The following is a 15,300-nucleotide window of genomic DNA, read 5'->3' as shown; positions in this document are numbered from 1 at the left end:
GATGCTTAGAGTTCATAATTTCTCTTTTCCATGAATTACTTTTGATGGCAGGTGAATATTCAAAATTATACATTGTATATTATGTGCTAAAAATTGTTTAAAAATTGCATCATTCCCCAATTTTAACTACAAATACTTTATAAACACATAAAAAGCTTCTAAATTCTCTTGCCTATATAACTTCTTATTCTATTATCTCAACTTTATTTTCACCTGTATGTTAACTCATTTTATTTTCTTCTCTACCTCATTCATTCATCTGAAATACTAGTAACTATGACACTCTGTATAGTGTCTGTGTGTATATTTGTCTGTGCTGGGTTTATGTAGGAGTAAATTAGATGATTTTATGATGTAATTATTATTTTTTAATAATATATGGCCTTCCTCATGTATTACATGTAGACACTGAACTTTGCACAGACCTGGAAATTTTAAAAAAATGAGAAAAAGAAAACTCTAGTTCTATCAAAAAATGTAGAAGACATGTACCAAAGTTGTGTACTATTATTCACAAAAAATCTAGTTTGGGGAGAAATTCCTCATAAATATCCCCAAACTGCAAAAAGGTCTCTTTTCTGAATGCGCATTTGTGAGTCATACCTCAGAATGGACTATCCTAGATGGACATCATTACAAGTGGTGGTTACCTTCACTAGCAATTATTGGGCAGCTACTACAAACAGCACGATCTCTATCCAAACCTCACAGCGTATCATCAGAGTAGGTAATAATTAGACCTGACTTTACATGTTAAGGAAGATCCTGAAGTTCAGAAAAGCTAAAAACAAGCAAAAACAAATAAAAAACACCCTGCTTCAGAGCTTTTAACTTCTAAGTGGCATAGTCCAAGTATTAAAGAAGGCATTTGACTCCAAATTCAGTTATCTTCTCTTTATATATTGTTTTCAAATGCAGGCTATACTGTCAAATACTGTAAATCTATTTTATACCATATTTAATATTTTCCATAAATATTATAATAAAAATATCACTTGAGATTTAGATGGTTAAATAAAATTGGACAAATATAAACTATGCTATAACAATGAAATTTTGTCTTGAATTTAGGAGTTTAATTAAAGGATTTTTTGCCATTTTATTTATTTTTTAATTGAAGGATAATTGCTTTAAAGAATGTTGTTGTTTTCTGTTAAGCATCAACAAGAATCAGCCATAGGTACACCCATGTCCCCTCCCTCCTGAACCTACCTCCCATCTCCCTCCCCATCTCACCCCTCCAGATTGTCACAGAGCCCCTGTTTGAGTTCCCTGAGTCATACAGCAGATTCCTATTGGCTAACTATTTTACATATGGTATTGTATTTTCCATGTTACTTAAAAAGAGACTTTTTTTAAATGTTTCTTTCTGTTCAGAATTTCAGGTCACCTAAAAGAAATATTTTATTTACTAATTCTGAATTTATTCCAGATTTGTGGTTCTTCAAGTTATATGTCGAAATGTAAAATAAAGCATTCTAAGACAGTGAAAAAAAGAAAAAAAAAAAAAAAAAAAAGAAAACTCATGCTATTTAACTGAGTTTATTTCAAAATAAACTTTGACAAGAGAACAAGGTTAAAATTGGTAAATTTGGTCGATGTAAGAATGAGAAGCCTTAGCGTTCATCTTACCTGCGAACTAGAAAGAAGTAGCAACTCATACCCTTTTATGAGAGAATATATCATTCCCACAATAAACAAATACTATCACATATCTATACAGACTCAGTTAAACCATGACTCAATAAGTAATCAAGCAAGGCCTTCAATTCATCTTTTGGTTTCTGAGGTAATTCTGACGTGCCATAACTTTCTCATGGCATGTTTCACTTCTGCATTCCTCAGTGTGTAGATGAGTGGAGTGAGGAAGGGTGTTCCAATAATATAAAATGCCGTCACCATCTTGTCCATGGGAACAGTGGTTGTGGGGCGGGAATACATAAATATAAATGGCCCAAAAAATAAGACAACTACAGTGACATGGGAAGTACAAGTGGAGAGAGCTTTTTTCCTCCCTTCTGCACTGTGGTTTAATAGTGAATGCAGGATAACAATATATGAGATTATCAGAATTATAAAACTGCTTATGCAAATGAACCCACTATTAAACACCACAGTAGGTTCATCACATGAATATCCATGCAGGCAAGTTTCAACAAGGGCTGCGTATCACAGCAATAGTGATTAACAAAACTGGATCCACAGAAGGGCAATCTCAAGGCCAGGATAATCTGAGCCATAGAATGTATAAAAGATCCTATCCATGTGAGAACAATCAAGATGATGCAGGCTTTCCCACTCATGATGGTTGGATAATGCAAAGGCTTGCAAATGGCTGCATAGTGATCCATGGCCATGAGAACCAGGACAAAGATCTCCATGGAGCCAAAAAATGCAGTGCAAAGACCTGAGTCAGGCACTCACTGTATGATATGATTTTCTTTGCAGACAGAGCATCTATAAGTAATCTTGGAGCCATGGAAGTTGAAAAGCAGGTATCAACCAAGGACAAATAAAATAGGAAGATGTACATGGGGCTCCCAAGTGTCTGACTAGACTTGATGTTCACGATAATAAGCAAATTCCCCACCACGGTTCCAAAATAGAAAATGAGGAAGATTACAAACATCTTTTTCTGTCTCTCAGGATCCTCTTTCAATCCTAACAGTATGAACTCAGTTACACTGTTATTTTGCAGCTTTGTTTCACTTGATGAGAGGAAAACACTGGTTAGAAAAACATTCTGCAAAGGAGAAAAAGAAAAGTACTAATGAATACAAGGGTTGAAGCCTAAATAAGTGTGGGACTGCCACTCTTCAATGGGCACTCACTTATCTGCTATGTATTACTTTTATCTGAATTTAAAAAAATGTATAATACTTAATCTATTCCCTAGATTGCATATGAAAGTAATAATACAAGAAACAGGAAAACAATGAAAAATAAATTATTCTTCAGACATCATAAGTACACACACAAGCTAGAAGGTGAGACAGAGAGAAAGGGACAATAAACATAAAATTTTAGTAATGACTATGCAGTAATTTGGTCCAGGCCATCATGTCACTTATTATAATATGTTGATTTTTATTAAGTTTACCTTTTATTCTATTTCTCAAACATTTTGAGTTGTTTACAGTTTTAAAGTCAACTCCTATTATTAACATGTAAAATCTTTAATTTATAATATGCTGTCAACTTCATTATCTTTCTGAGTCTTTCAATATGCTTTCTTAAGACACAGAGTCTCAGTTAGTCTAAAATGAAGGAAAAATATAAGTAGAACATTTGCCATAAATCAGAGCACTATTTCAATTTTCAGGTTAAAATCAAGCACCAGGAATTTAGAAAAAGCTCTAAGTCATACCTGAAATATTTCATTAACATTTTTGTTATATATGTCTCGAAAGTCCTGTGCTCTCATCTTACATAAGTGAATATGGAAATTAAAAGGCAATTATTATTTACCATATCTAGCTAAATGCCAAACACTAGACAAATTGGTTTAAGTCCCCTATATTAGGGCTTCCTGGATTGCTCAATGGTAAAAAAAAATCTGCCTGCCAATGCAGGAGATGAAGGAGAAATGAGTTTAATCCCTGTGTTGGGATGATCCCCTGGAGAAGGGAATGGCAACCCATTCCAGTATTCATGCCTGGAAAATCCCATGGACAGAGGAGCCTGGTGATTTACAGTTCATGGGTCACAGAGTATGACACAACTAAGAGAAAGAGCATGCATTCACACCTTTATTCTATGCAAATAAAAGTTAATCAGTTCAGTTCATTTCAGTCACTCAGTCGTGTCCGACTCTGCGACCCCATGAATCACAGCATGCCAGGCCTCCCTGTCCATCACCAACTCCCAGAGTTCACTCAAACTCACATCCATCGAGTCAGTGATGCCATCCAGCCACCTCATCCTCTGTCGTCCCCTTCTCCTCCTGCCCCCAATCCCTCCCAGCATCAGGGTCTTTTCCAATGAGTCAACTCTTCGCATGAGGTGGCCAAAGTATTGGAGTTTCAGCTTTAGCATCATTCCTTCCAAAGAAATCCCAGGGCTGGTCTCCTTCAGAATGGACTGGTTGCATCTCCTTACATAGCAAATTACAAAATGCCAAACTGGAAAAGTATGTTTGCTACTTATATGTGAGACAAAATCATAATTTTCAAATATTAAATGGATTTCACTTTTTAGGCTTAAAATGTGGCAAAATAAATAATAGGTGAAATAACCCATTTTAAAAAGAGACTTTTCTCCTTATTAAATATAATTATGGGCTTCTCTGGTGGCTCAGATGTTAAAAAATCTGCCCACAATGCAGGAGACCAGGGTTCATTCTGTGGGTGAGGAAGATCCCCTGGAGAAGGGAATACCAATTCCAGGATTCTTGCCTGGGAAATCCCACAGACAGAGGAGTTGGATGGGCCACAGTCCATGGGGTCACAAAAATTAGATAATTAACCACAAGAAAATGTTCTCAATTGTATTCACTAGTTAATATATTCAAATTTAATGTCCATTTAGGTGATATTTTCACCTATCATTTTTACAAAGTGTTCTTTGTGGTGCAGTCTGTTCACATAGAGTGCTGATGAGTTGTGGGTGTTAGTCAGCCTCACTTTTGTAGGAGTGTAATTGGGCACAATCTCTTAAGAGGCAATTTTCACCATCCATAATATTATAGCTGCACATAGACATGGATCTAGTGATTTTATTCCCTACAGATACTCTCACTCACAAGGACAATAACCACCACAGCAACACTTTCTATGGTAGCAAAAGATAAAAAAGGACTTAAAAGTCCAGGTTCGATCCACGATACTGGATTCTTGGGGCTAGTGCACTGGGACGACCCAGAGGGATGGTATGGGGAGGGAGGAGGGAGGAGGGTTCAGGATGGGGAACACATGTATACCTGTGGTGGATTCATTTTGATATTTGTCAAAACTAATACAATTATGTAAAGTTTAAAAATAAAATAAAATTTAAAAAATTTAAAAAAAAAAAAAAAAAAAAAGGACTTAAAACACATCTGAAAGAGGTTTAATGAATAAGGATGGTACTTACAGTAATAACATCAGTTGATAAAGCCATTCATAAAAACAAAGCAGATACATAAGCAATGCTATCTAAAGTCTAATTCAAAGTGAAAAGTAAGAGGATAGAATTGTATGTTCAAATGATAAGTCAAGTCAGATAATTTATATATAACATACATATACTCATATATTAAAATGTGTATTTAGAAAAAAGTCAGCAAGAGCATATATTTGTATTTTCTGTGTGAGGAAACTTTTGCTGGCATCAGCTACATGACCCATGTCTAATTTTTAAGATATACTCTTTGATAATTTTGAAATACATCATTATCACGTGTTGTATTAAAAAAATATTTCTTCTAACTAGTTTTATTCTAGAAAGCATGGAACTGCAATGATCATGGTTAAACATCATTTCTTATTCTGATGTTGAAAAATTTTTATTTTACAAGTCTCTTCTGAATGCCCAAGACTCTGAATCTTCTCAAAAATATTAAATTTATTCTACCAAAAATTAATATTTTTTGAAGCCTTATCTTAGTTAATGCAATATTATTCGCAATTGCACATCTTTAAGCCATAAAAATTGCCTTCTTATTTAGGCAGGAGTGACAATGATATTTTGGAGAGAATATAAGACTTGAGAGCATGAGTAGATGCTAAGGCAAATACAGAGGCAGTTACAGAATTCAGTGCTTTTTAATCACATTGAACGACAGCACACTACAATTAATTAACTAACAGTTTATTTGTCTAATTAGCTGTTTTCCAAGTATACTCCTGTCAAGATTCTTCAACAAGCAAATGAAAAAAATTTTGATGTTTATATCTATGAAGAATATTATATGAATATTTATCATCTATATTTATATATTTATACATTATATATAGATAGATTGATGATAGGTACATAGTCACATTTGAATCATTCCCATAACATACTTATATCTGTATAACTATGTAGATACATACGCATACATTAAAATTGCATGTATACAAATGACACTAGTTGGAATGGAGAAACCAGGAGCAGAACTTTTACTCATAAACTACTGAATTTGAGCTCCTAGAAAATAGTAGGTGCTTGACCAATATCTGTTGAATGAATGAAAGCTTTAAGGAAATCTTCTGTGCATACAGTCTAACAGTGTTTCTCAGTATGCTATACTTGGATTGAGGGAAAGTGAAGTCTGCATTCTACTACATCCACCACAAATTATCATATCTATGGAATATATCCTGAAACTCACAAGCAGACATTCCTTCTATTTGCTGATGTCTCACTTCCTCAGTTCCATTACTCCTACCAAGCAGTGCTCATTTTCTTTAGAAGCTGCTGTGAAAGGCATTTATTTCCATCATCTGACTTTAGAATACAAAACACACCTAGAAATGTTATAAAGTTTCTATTTTTCCATAGCTCTGTTATATGTATTAGACACTCACAGTGTCATTAGTCAGATTCACTTTCTCCAAGTATCATATAAACTGTTACTCTTCTATAAAAGTCATGTTAGCTCTGTAAGAGTTCACACAAAGGTTAGGATGTTCAGTTACCCTCTTTTCAGCCCAAGGAAATTTTGAACACCATTTACTCAGCTGAGAATAAAACAAGTCATCTTAAAATTCGGTTTATCTAGAACCAATGGTTCTTTGATCTCATGAGGAGACTTAGGTCCTCACTTGCACATCAGAAGACAGATTTGATTCTGGATTCACCCCACACTTTCTGAAATCCACTCCATATAAAATTTTTACTGGGCAAGTGTATCTCTTTTTCCTTCCCTGTAGGAGTATTTAGATGTGGATGATGCAAAGCATAGAATTCTGGAGAAGGCCATTCCCTTAAGTGTCCCTTCCCTTCACACACACTGATGAAAATAACCCAAAGGGACACAGGAGCCAAATAAGAGGGCCCCCAATGCCCAGTGCTAGATAAAGGTCAGCAAGAAAATAAACATTGAACTGAGATGTAATGCAAAGATCAAGATATAAATATCTGTGAGTTATAATGATGTAAAAAAAAATATATATATGAATAGACAGAAGAATTCCACACAAGTTATGCAGCTATTCTATCCTCAAACACTTGAGTGACTTCCTTCCAAAGAACACAGAATGGAATGAGGTAAATGAGTAAATGTACAGGGGTGGGGGGTGGAAATTATGACAAACAGTACCTCAGTTAGGTGACCAGGATTCACAGCACAGTGATAAATCACGTTGAGAGTATTTACCTGCTGATATGGTATGAGGAAAATAGCACTTTCTCTGTGGGTGTTTCTCCAATAACCTATAACCTTGGTCTAATTGTGAGAAAAATATCAGACAAACCCCAATGGAGGGTTTTAATACAAAATGTCTGACTAGTCTTCTTCAAAGCTATCAAGGTCTAGGTCATTCAAAACAAGAAAAGTCAGAGAAATTGTCACTGTCTGGAGGAGCTGAAAAGAACTTGAAAAGTGTATAATGTGGTTTTTGGATCACATTCTGGAGAAGAAACATGGCATCAGTAAAGACTAATGAATCTAGTTAAAGTATGGATTTTAGTTAAAATATGTGATACGGTCTTTAATTAGCTGTGACATCTGTACTGTAATAATATAATCTGATAATAAGAGGAACTGAACGTGAGGTACCTATAAATAACCCTACCACTAGAGTTTCCCTAGTGGCTCAGACAATAAAGAATCAGCCTACAATGTAGGAGAGTTGGGTTTGGTCCATGAATTGGGAAGATCCCCTGAATAAGGGAATGACTACCCACTCCAGTATTCTGGCCTGGAGAATTCTGCAGACTATACATTCCATGGGGTTGCAAAGAGCTGGACACAGCTGAGCGACTTTCACTTCACTTCACCTGTAAATATAAACCTATTAGAGAAGGTAAAGTTTGTAAGGAATGAATGACTTATTTAACACATCCTCACAATTTATCTGTGTTGTAACATGAGTACGCTTGCTCCTTTTTAACACTGAATAATATTCTATTGACTGTATACCACCTTTTGTTTATTTATTTATGAGATAATGGATACTTTGTTTGCTTAAACATTTGACTCTTCTGAATAATACTGTAAAGAACATGGTTATACAAATTTGGAATAAAAGCTCCTTTCAAGTTCTTTGCCCATTTATTAATTGCATTATTATTAGTTTATTGATTTGCAGAAATTCCTTATATAGCCTGGATATGAACCCCTTATCAGGTATATCTTTGTTTCCTTCAATTTTGTGAGTTGCCTTTTCTCTGTTGATTGTATCCTGTGACAAATAAAAATTTTAAATTATGATACAGTCTTATTTACCTACTGTTTTTTTCTTCTGCCTTTGTTTTTGGTGTCATTAAAAAAAAAAATCAGTGCCTAATCTAATGGCCTGAATCTTTTCCTATTTTTTCTGTTTCATGATTTTAGCTCTTATGTTAAAGTCTTTGATCCAGTTGAGTATATTGTGATATGATGAAAGCTAAGGTGGAGAAGGAAATGGCAACCCACTCCAGTGTTCTTGCCTGGAGAATCCCATGGATGGAGAAGCCTGGTAGGCTGCAGTCCATGGGGTTGCACAGAGTCAGACATGACTGAAGCGACTTAGCAGCAGCAGCAAGGACCTACTTTCATTCTTTTACACATAGACATCTAGTTTTGCCAAGTAAATATGTTGAAAAATTGCTGTTGAAATTGGATGATGTTGGCATACTTTTAAAGTCATTTAACTATTCATGTAATGGTTTATTTCTGTCTCTGTTTTCTATTGCTCTATATGCCTGCCTTTATGCCAGTACCACACTGTTTTGATTATTGTGGCTTTACAGTAAGTTTTAGAATCATGAAGTGTGAGATATCCAAATTGCCTTCACTTTTCTTGCACCCATTTCTTCTCCCCTTGCAGAATCTATGATGTATACTAGTTGTTTATTTTCCTTTTACTTCAAAGATATTCTTTGCTTAAAGCATCAGTAATACACTTTTGACATTTGCATCAATGGAATCCATGCTGGGCTCCATGCATCTTTTTTTTTTTTTTTTTAATCACCTGAAATCACTTTTCTATTACACAAATACCTAATGGCATTTTTCATCTGGGCATTTCTCAAGGTATAGGTGAAGGAATTTAACATGGGAGATATTAACATGAGAGTTATACAGCAACTGCTTTATCAACAGGTAAAGTAACTGATGGTCTCAGGTACACAAATGTGCAGGGCACAAGAGGTATGATAACAACTATGATAGAGGAGATACAAGTGGAAAGCACCTTGCACCTCGCCTGTAAACTGTGGTTCCTTAGGAAGCACAGAATGACCACATAGGAGCCCATCAGAGGAGGAAGTTTAACAGACAGAGGAATCCATTGTTGGCAACAACAAAGAATCCTAGAGTGTGAGTGTCAGTGCAGGCAATATTGAGCAAAGGATTTAGAACACAAAAAGTGGTCTATGACATTAAGACCACAGAAGGGCAATTTGAAGATGAAAAAGTGCCGGGGTCCAGCCCAGGCTGATCCAGGGTATTCGAAGGGGAGACGGCTTTGGTGACTATTTAAATATTCATCAAAGATATAAAGAGTAATAGAATGAGGATAGCTCAGTAGGAAAATTCAGTGGAGAAAAGATGCTGAGTAGCTTGGTTTATGCAGGAGACCAATAAAACTTCAAGACAAGAAGCTTGCACCACTTATGTAGGCCACAGGCATCCTTCCATTCTCCCGAAGGAGAGGAGACACTGGTCGGATCCCCAGTCAGATCTTAGAAGCCCAGGCATAATTAGTAAGCATGGTGGGTTCCGCGCTCCAGATGGAGACTCAGCCAGAGTGAGAGAGAGAGCTACATGGTGAGACCAGTCTTTCGAGGAACTGATCCCAATTCTTTATTTTCCAGAGTCTGTTTTTATACACTGAGATGTTATACAAAAGTCACGCAGGGACAACAGTCCTGACTTTTATTAAAGTCAGGTGCTTCACACAAATGTATACAGAGGTCTTAGTGGTGTTACATCATCTTCTGGCCAGGGGGGCCTGCTGACAATTTACGACCCTCTCCTTGTGACAGCGGTCAGTCAACACTTATTTCTCCAGGAGTGATTATTCTTAAAACAGACGTCACTCAAATAAAGTTACATTCCTATAGGGTGAGGGTGTAGTGGGTTTTAGTTAAGGAAATAATTTACTTGGCCTAAGGTCTAACGTGATTTATATCAAAGGTTAATACTTATTTCTTCTATATATTCATTAATGTGTATAAGGCCAGGGGATGTGGAGACTTAGCAGTAAACATTGGCTCAACAAATGAAAAACCCTTCACCAATACAATTTCTAATCAGCCCATTATACTTATACTAATAGTTTTCTAACTTCTCTAAAGAACCTGTTTTTAGAAGGTTTAAAGCATCTCGTGCCTCTCACGGTTGGGAGGCTGTGAGCAATCACATGTGGCCGGACAAGCCTGTCAGGCAGGCTAGAGAACCTTCAGAGAAGTTTGTAGGTTGAAACACTCCTATCACACCCAGGAATTATTATTAACTGGAGCTCTAAGTTAACTCTTTCTCTGAAAGAGGTGGGGGGAGCAGCCCCCCGTAAAGTCAGAGGTGTAGGAGAGAGCACAAAGTAGTAAAGTAGGCAGGCTCTGGTTATGGGGGTAGATGCTCGAGGATTTCCAGGGGGACTCCTGAGGCTCGATCCTGCCTTTGCGTATGTCGAGCCTCCTTCCTCATGACTTTGCCATGGGCGGAGTGCCTTACGCTGGCCCCCAACAAAAAAGATCTGCATGATCCCATGAAGAAAAACTCACACTTATGTCACTCTGATAGCAGCCCACACACATGCCAGTTCATGATATTATTATAGTGCAAGGGCTTGCAAATGCCCACATCACTATAATAGGCCATCACATAAGCAAGATGACTTCAGTACCTCCAAAGAAAAGTTGCCTAAAGATTTGAGTCATGCATCCGTTAAATAGGATGGTCTTATTTTCATGAAGTGAATCTGATCAGTTTCAGAATATTCACAGAGGAATCAGTTCAATTCAGTCACTCAGTCGTGTCCGACTCTTTGCGACTCCATGAATCTCAGTGCGCCAGGCCTCCCTGTCCAACACCATGTCCTGGAGTTCACTCAAACTCAAATGCATCGAGTCAGTGATGCCATCCAGCCATCTCATCCACTATCGTCCCCTTCTCCTCATGCCCCGAATCCTTCCCAGCATCAGAGTCTTTTCCAATGAGTCAACTCTTTGCAAGAGGTGGCCAAAGTACTGGAGTTTCAGCTTTAGCATCACTGCTTCCAAGAACACCCAGGGCTGATCTAATTTAGGATGAACTGCTTGGGTCTCCTTGCAGTCCAAGGGACTCTCAAGTTTCTTCTCCAATACCACAGTTCAAAAGCACCAATACTTCAGCGCTCAGCTTTCTTCACAGTTCAAATCTTGCATCCATACATGACCACTGGAAAAAAAAAAAGGCTTGACTAGACAGATCTTTGTTGGCAAAGTATTGTCTCTGCTTTTCAATATGCTATCTAGCTTGGTCATAACTTTTCTTCCAAGGAGAAAGCATCCTTTAATTTCATGGCTGCAGTCACCATCTGCAGTGTTTTGGAGCCCCCCCAAAATAAAGTCTGACAGTGTTTCCACTGTTTCCCCATCTATTTCCCATTAAGTGATGGGACCAGATGCCATGATCTTCCTTTTCTGAATGTTGATATTTAAGCCAACTTTTCACTCTCCTCTTTCACTTTCATCAAGAAGCTTTTTAGTTCCTCTTCACTTTCTGCCATAAGGGTGGTGTCATTGCATATCTGAGGTAATTGATATTTCTCTCTTTTTTGATGATCCAGCGGATGTTAGCAATTTGATCTCTGGTTCCTCTGCCTTTTCTAAAGCCAGCTTGAACATCTGGAAGTTCACGGTTCAAGTGCTACTGAAGCCTGGCTTGGAGAATTTTGAGCATTACTTTACTAGCGTGTGAGATGAGTGCAATTGTGTGGTAGTTTGAGCATTCTTTGGCATTGCCTTTCTTTGGGATTGGAATGAAAACTGATCTTTTCCAGTCCTGTGGCCACTGCTAAATTTTCCAAATTTGCTGGCATATTGAGTGCAGCACTTTCACAGCATCATCTTTCAGGATTTGAAAGAGCTCAACTGGAATTCCATCACCTCCACTAGCGTTGATTGTAGTGATGCTTTCTAAGATCCACTTGACTTCACATTCCAGGATGTCTAGCTCTAGGTGAGTGATCATGCCATCGTGATTATCTTGGTCATGAAGATCTTTCTTGTACAGTTCTTCTGTGTATTCTTGCCACCTCTTCTTAATATCTTCTGCTTCTGTTAGGTCCATACCATTTCTGTCCTTTATCGAGCCCATCTTTGCATGAAATGTTCCTTTGGTATCTCTGATTTTCTTGAAGAGATCCCTAGTCTTTCCCATTCTGTTGTTTTCCTCTATTTCTTTGCATTTTTCGCTGAAGAAGGCTTTCTTATCTCTTCTTGCTATTTTTTGGAACTCTGCATTCAGATGTTGATATATTTCCTTTTCTCCTTTGCTTTTTGCTTCTCTTCTTTTCACAGCTATTTGTAAGGCCTCCCCAGACAGCCATTTTGCTTTTTTGCATTTCTTTTCCATGGGATGGTCTTGATCCCTGTTTCCTGTACAATGTCATGAACCTGCGTCCACAATTCATCAGGCACTCTATCTATCAGATCTAGTCCCTTAAATATAATTCCCACTTCCAGTGTATAATCATAAGGGATTTGATTTAGATCATACCTGAATGGTATAGTGGTTTTCTCAACTTTGTTCAACTTAAGTCTGAATTTGGCAATAAGGAGCTGATGATCTGAGTCACAGTCAGCTCCTGCTCTTGTTTTTGCTGCCTGTATAGAGCTTCTCCCTCTTTGGCTGCAAAGAATAAAATCAATCTGATTCCGGTGTTGACCATCTGGTGATGTCCATGTGTAGAGTCTTCTCTTGTGTTGTTGGAATAGGGTGTTTGCTATACCCAGTGTGTTCTCTTGGCAAAATTCTATTAGCCTTTGCCCTGCTTCATTCCGTATTCCAAGGCCAAATTTGCCTGTTACTCCGTGTGTTTCTTGACTTCCTACTTTTGCATTCCAGTCCACTATAATGAAAAGCATATCATTTTTGTGTGTTAGTTCTCAGTTCAGTTCAGTCCAGTCGCTCAGTCGTGTCCGACTCTTTGCGACCCCATGAATCACACACAGCACGCCAGGCCTCCCTGTCCATCACCAACTCCCGGAGTTCACCCAGACTCACATCCATCGAGTCAGTGATGCCATCTAGCCATCTCATCCTCTGTTGTCCCCTTCTCCTCCTGCCCCGAGTCCTTCTCAGCATCAGAGTCTTTTCCAATGAGTCAACTCTTCGCATGAGGTGGCTAAACTACGGAGTTTCAGCTTTAGCATCATTTCTTCCAAAGAAATCCTAGGACTGATCTCCTTCAGAATGGACTGGTTGCATCTCCTTGCTGTCCAAGGGACTCTCAAGAGTCTTCTCCAACACCACAGTTCAAAAGCATCAATTCTTCGGTGCTCAGCCTTCTTCAGAGTCCAACTTTCACATCCATACATGACCACAGGAAAAACCATAGCCTTGACTAGACGAACCTTTGTTGGCAAAGTAATGTCTCTGCTTTTGAATATGCTATCTAGGTTGGTCATAACTTTCCTTCCAAGGAGTAAGCGCCTTTTAATTACATGGCTGCAGTCACCATCTGCAGTGATTTTGGAGCCCAGAAAAATAAAGTCTGACACTGTTTCCACTGTTTCCTCATCTATTTCCCATGAAGTGATGGAACTAGATGCCATATCTTCCTTTTCTGAATGTTGAGCTTCAAGCCAACTTTTTCACTCTCCACTTTCACTTTCGTCAAGAGGGTTTTGAGTTCCTCTTCCCTTTCTGCCATAAGGGTGGTGTCATCTGCATATCTGAGGTTATTGATATTTCTCCCGGCAATCTTGATTTCAGCTTGTGTTTCTTCCAGTCCAGCATTTCCCATGATGTACTCTGCATATAAGTTAAATAAACCGGGTGACAATATACAGCCTTGATGAACTCCTTTTCCTATTTGGAACCAGTCTGTTGTTCCATGTTCAGTTCTAACTGTTGCTTCCTGACCTGCAAACCAATTTCTCAAAAGGCAGATCAGGTGGTCTGGTATTCCCATCTCTTGAAGAATTTTCCACAGCTTATTGTGATCCATACAGTCAAAGGCTTTGGACTAGTCAATAAAGCAGAAATAATGTTAGTTCTAGAATGTCTTATAAGTGTTCATATAACCGCTCAACTTCAGCTTCTTCAGTATTACTGGTTGGGGCATAGACATGGATTACTGTGATATTGAATGTTTGCCTTGGAAACAAACGGAGATCATTCTGTCATTTTTGAGACTGCATTCAAGTACTGCATTTCAGACTCTTTTGTTGACTATGATGGTTACTCCATTTCTTCTAAGGGATGCCTGCCTGCAGTAGTAGATATAATGCTCATCTGAGTTAAATTCACCCATTTGAGTCCATTTTAGTTCGCTGATTCCTAGAATGTTGACATTCACTCTTGCCATTTCCTGTTTGACCACTTCCATTTTGCCTTGATTCATGGACCTGCCATTCCAGGTTCCTATGCAATATTACTCTTTACAGCATCGGACCTTGCTTCTATCACCAGTCACATCCACAACTGGGTACTGTTTTTTGCTTTGGCTCCATCCCTTCATTCTTTCTGGAGTTATTTCTCCACTGATCTCCAGTAGCATATTGGACACCTACTGACCCGGGGAGTTTCTCTTTCAGTATCCTATCATTTTGCCTTTTGATACTGTTCATGGGGTTCTCAAGGCAAGAATACTGAAGTGGTTTGCCATTTCCTTCTCCAGTGGACCACATTCTGTCAGACTTTTCCACAATGACCCGCCTATCTTGGGTGGCCCCACAGGGCATGGCTTAGTTTCATTGATTTAGACATGGCTGTGGTCCTAGTGTGATCAGATTGGCTACTCTTCTGTGATTATGGTTTCAGTGTGTCTGCCCTCTGATGCCCTCTTACAACACCTACCATCTTACCTTGGACGTGGGGTATCTCTTCACAGCTGCTCCAGCAAAACGCAGCCACTGCTCCTTACTTTGGATTAGGGGTATCTCCTCATTACCACCCCTCCTGATCTTGAATATTGAGTAGCTCCTGTAGCCCCTCCTGTGCCTACGCAGCCACCGCTCCTTGGACGAGGAATAGCAAGAGTAATA

The 15,300-nt window shown here is 38.2% G+C and overlaps 1 pseudogene; it reads right to left on the bottom strand.

The window, feature by feature from the left end:
- Positions 1–1,770: 1,770 nt before the first annotated feature.
- On the bottom strand, positions 1,771–3,424 carry LOC113877383 (annotated as a pseudogene).
- Positions 3,425–15,300: the final 11,876 nt, after the last annotated feature.

This window comes from Bos indicus x Bos taurus, chromosome 19 (genome assembly GCF_003369695.1).
Source record: "Bos indicus x Bos taurus breed Angus x Brahman F1 hybrid chromosome 19, Bos_hybrid_MaternalHap_v2.0, whole genome shotgun sequence".
NCBI classification, from domain to species: Eukaryota; Metazoa; Chordata; class Mammalia; order Artiodactyla; family Bovidae; genus Bos; species Bos indicus x Bos taurus.
Note: the sequence above shows the minus strand (reverse complement) of the source record. Positions and strands in the feature narration are given on the sequence as shown.